Genomic DNA, 5,039 nt, shown 5'->3' on the forward strand with positions numbered 1-5,039 from the left:
AGTACAGTTCTGCAGATCACATGGGTGTGTTGCTGCACACCAGCTGCCTATAGCTGAAGCCTTCAGGACCAGCTTGACTCACTTTGGGCACTCTCATTACTAGAGTTCACAGTTGTCTTCTCTATATGGAACACACTCTGTCACATCATGGTGTCCTGAAAAGTCACATCCTTTCTTGCAACTATAGACCAAGTCACAGGCTGCCATCAACCTCTTTCCTAGGACCTCATCAACTTCCGACTGATGCCCAGCCACTTCCTCTGTCCCATCATCATCATGGCCTCCCAGGACAGCAGGCTCAGATTGATGTAGACTCAGAGTATTGAATAAGATCAAACCTCAGAGTTACAAATCATTCTGAGTTCTTCTGTTACATCCCAATGATATCCAAACAGCTCCCTCCCACCTCCCATCTAGAGCAGCTGCTCAGGCTGAGCACCAGGGTGCATCACAGGGAAACAGAGAAAGAGCAGGCATAGGTATTCACTCCCTCTGCTTCCTGCTACTGTGATGTGAAGCTGCTCTGTCTGCCACACTGTCCTGCCATAAAGGCTGAGCCCTCTGAAACTTTGACCAAATTAATATGTCACTATGAAGCTGTTTACTGATTTGACCAGTGTCAAGAAAATAAATATTACACAGCTTCAGATGACCCATAAACATACATGTGTTCCTCTCTCTACTTTGTGCCCCACCCCATATACCCCATAAATTACACACACACACACACACACACTTGTGTGTGTGCACTTAGTAAAAGCGTGTGTGTGCATTAATTTATGGCATATATGGGATGGGGCACAAAGTAGAGAAAGTGGGGGGGTCGCTTAGTAAAAGCCCACTTGTTTGTCCTCACTTGACAAGGAGAAGTTAGCCTCTCCATCTACACCAAATCAGGGGAAGATTGGGACTGGGAGAGTGTGTCTGCTCTGGGCTTGGAATCGTAGCTCTGCAGCTATCTCTGTCTTCTGACTTCAGATGCAATGGATCTGAATTCAAGGCCTCATGCTCCCACTGCAGCACTTAGACAACTGAGCCATCTCTCCATCTCTTTGTTTGCCTGGTTTGTTGGTTGGAGTGTTGGGATGAGTAAAGACTTCCTTGTACATATGAGGGGATGAAACCCCCTTTAGTGACAATGCAAATCAATCCGTGACAGTGATTACATCCCTCTAATCCTCTGTAGCTGCCTGTTCCTAGAGAGACAGTCACTCAGTGTTACTTGGGTTGGGGTCTCTTGCCTTGACTGGTCTTGGAGCAGCTGCCAGTACACCCCACCACATGGCAGCCCAGGCAGTCAGCTGCCCTGGGTCAAATCTGGAATGTGTTGTTCGGCTGTATAATTAACAGCATTCACTTTTAGGGCCTGACTTGGGACTGAGTGCCAAGAGCATTCCTGAAGGGTCAGAGGGAACGTGTTTACTGTGGCAGGAAGTTCCTGCCAGGAGTGCATGGTTTGTGCTCTCACGCTCAGTTGCTCAGCAAGTCTCCCTGGGCCAGTGCTGTGCGCCAGGCCTGGAGAGCCACAGAGGGGGTGGGGATGGCATGAGCTGTAAGAGGACAGCTGTGGGAAAGTCAGTGACATCAAGGATTTCAGGGGCTTGGGGGATGGGAACAGGTGACACAGAGGGTGGCTCCGCAGACCCTGAACACCAATATTCATCCCCTTTATGCTGGAGTGTGAGCCATTTGTGAAGATACTCTTCAAATCCAAAGAACATTTTTTAAAAACGAAAAAATCAACTCATACTTTCTTCCTTTCACAACTACAAGTGCTGTGAAATGTACGTGTTTAACAACACGAGGTACGCAGAAATCACCCACTTAGTCTGTGAACATTTCTTTGCCTCGCATTTTCTCCCAGATTTCAGAATAACAGCACCCATGAGAGTTTATAGCACTGGGGCTACCCCAGGGCTTGGTACGGAGCCTGTGGATGTACTCCTCACAGTGCTGATGGGCACTTGAGCCCATTGTACACATCAAGGAACTGGTCACTCCTAAGAGGAAGGAGGGGGCGAGTCGGGATTCACAATGGGACAACTGGATCCTTTTCTGAGCACTTGCTTGACCCAGTGGCAGAGAGTTTAATAACTCACCACCTTCATCATAAGCCAAAATTCGTTCTGAGTCTACTCTCTGCTGTTATCAATGGGACAAGTAGTACTGAGTGTGGTATCCTTGCCTGTATCCCAACCCGAGGGAGGCGGAGGCAGAAGGATTCAGAGATCAAGGCTAGCCTTGAGTCCTAGAGACTTTGTTTCAACAAAACCAGCCAACCAAATAAACACAAGAAAAAGAAACTGTGGTTGGACAGTGTCTGTCAACTTCCCACAGTCAAGAGTCAGCTGAGAAAAGAGCCTCATTTGAGGAAATACTTAGATCAAGTTAGTTTGTAGCTTGTGTGAGGTAATTTTTTGATTGTTAGTTGAGGTGGGATGATCCACTCTCAGGGTGGGTGGTGCCATTTCATGGGCTAGGACCTGGATGGTATGGATGAAATGTAGCTGAATACAAAAAAGTAAGCAAGCAAAGATGCCTTCATCCTGTCTCTGCCCTTGACTCTGAGTGCCTGTGACAAAGCAGCCTGAGTTCCTGCCTTACTTTGCCTGAAATGGTGGAAAGAGCTACATTTGGGGAACAAAGAGGGTGGAGCTAGTATCTCAGCTGGCTTCTATTCTCCATCCCAGTGACTCACAGCATTCCTTTGCCCACTGTTCTCTATAGCGCAGGGCTTTGTTCATGTCTGCCATTTGTAGTGGGCATGGGGGAGGAGGTGGGGGTGGGGTTCCCAGGGGATGCTGTTCCTGGGGCAGCAGTTCCTGGGGCAGCAGTGATGCTACCTCAGGAGCATGTGGAGACTGGAGAGAGAAAGGCTTCGAGGAAGTACTCACAGAAGAACAGTCCTGGTCTGTCCCCTAAGCTGCAGTGGCTACACCTGCTGAGGTGTGGAGCCTACGGCCAACTCTGTTCACTGCTCAGGACGGAGCCCCACACCCTAGAAGCCAGGCCCTTAGGGGAGGCTTCCTTCAGTGCTAAGCTCAGTCCTTCCTTCTGGTGCTTTGATCCAACCTGAGTTTTAACTGCCTTAGTTGCTGAGTCCGGCATGGCCATGTGAGGGACAGTATGATGTGGTTTCCTGCCCCTAGAACAGAGCCAGCGGGGTGTGGGCCTCCAGGAGTGTTGATGGCTGCTATGGACTTTAAGTTTGTTTGTATAATACTGTACATACTTTCAGGCAGATACTAATTCAGGCAGATTCCTGAGTTCAAGGGTAGCCTGGCACAGAGGGAATTTGGGTCCAGGAGTGGTTGGAATGGTAATTCCAGAGCAGGCCCCCGCACCCAGCTATCTTATTGTCTATGCTTACCGCTTGCTGTCTTTTCCTAAGAGTCAAGGGACTAAAGTCATGGAATGCTGATTCCTGAGATGGTAAAGAGAGAACCTGGAGTAAATAACTACTGATCTGTAAATAAAAAATTGGGCTTTTGGTCTGCTTGATATAAACTAGCAGAAAGCCATTGCAGTTCCTTTTAAGATTTTTTTCCTAGTGAGGGCAGAACTATCTGCAGATCTCTGGAGAGTGACCACAGCTCTTTTAGAATTTTTCATAGCTCTTTTAGAATCCTTTTCTAAGTAATCCATTGAAGAGGTCAGCTCAGGAACTTTAGAAAAATTCCACCAGACTCCTTCCCTCCTGGAAGAGAAAGGTCATAAAGAACGTAGGCATCTCTCCCCTCCAGAAGAAAGGGGCTAATTGCAATCCTCAGACCACAGGGAGGAGGAACCAACCACCTGCCACCTGCAAGTAAGGGAGGCCCAGAGCTCATAGACACATTCCGTGACCTTTGACCACCCACCTCATTCCCTAAAGACCAATCAGTTTAAAAGTCACACTGTTCTGCCAATCACATTGTACCTAATGGCTGCTGCCTTGAGAACTGTATAAGGGCTCACCAAATGGGCTGCGAGCGGTCGTTCTCTCTCTTCATGTGCAAGGAGACCTCAACATGTTGGAACAATAAATTCCTCTTGCTTTTTGCATCGATTCCCGGCTCCCAGTCATTCACTCAGGGAGTCCCCAGTAAGTTAAGGCTTTCCATAGCCTTATACCATTTATTACTTAGAGACCTGGCACAGTTCTTTTAAAATGTTTTCTAGCAGCTATCCAGAGAAGACTGTCTGAAGAGTAAACACAACGCTTTTAGAATTTTTTCTGGCTTTTTGATTTTGATCAGAAAAACCTAATAGTTACTTTTAGAATTTTTCTAACAGGATTTCTGACTTGGTAGGTAGGAAGTTTCAAGAATTTTTTTATAGTAGCTTTTCTGACCAGAGAGCTTTTAGAATTTTTACTGTCAGAGAGAGAGAGAGCTGTCTCAACCAGAGACAGCTGTATTGAACAGAAAGCTAGCTGTCTCAAACAGAGATTTTTTTTCTTTTAAGAATAGAAAGAAAAAGCTGTCTAGAGCAGAGCAGAACACAGCAAGCAATCTGGAACACCATCTCGAACATATCATAGGACGCCATTTTGTAACCCATGATTGGATGTTAAGCAGTTTGTTTTCTCTACTCCCAGATACCCCTTCCCTCAGAAACCTGGACCTAGCTGGGACTGGTCCTTGACACTTAGTTGCTTTTATTTTTGTTGTGAAAATGAACATTTTCTAACAGCAGAAGTTGGGGTAACACAAGACACACAGGATGGAGGCACAGGCAGTGAAAATATATGGCGAAAAGGTTATGAGGTTCAGTTTCCAGCTCTGCCTCATTGCTCCAGTAACCCGTGAAGGGGGCACTCCACCTCTATGAGTTTATCCTTCTTGGTAGTATTACCATTTATGCAGGCCTACTCTACCCACTTGCCACTAGACATCCATGTAACCCACCTCTGGGTCCTTAGAACAACAGTATTTTAGTCATTGTTCCTGTTGCATAGTTCATTGTTGAGGAAAAAACAAAAATACAATACCCTGACCAAAGTAACTTAAGGGAAAAACGTTTATCTGATTTACAGTCCAAAGGTGCATGCACTCCAT

Source organism: Mastomys coucha, unplaced genomic scaffold (assembly GCF_008632895.1).
Source record: "Mastomys coucha isolate ucsf_1 unplaced genomic scaffold, UCSF_Mcou_1 pScaffold7, whole genome shotgun sequence".
NCBI classification, from domain to species: domain Eukaryota; kingdom Metazoa; phylum Chordata; class Mammalia; order Rodentia; family Muridae; genus Mastomys; species Mastomys coucha.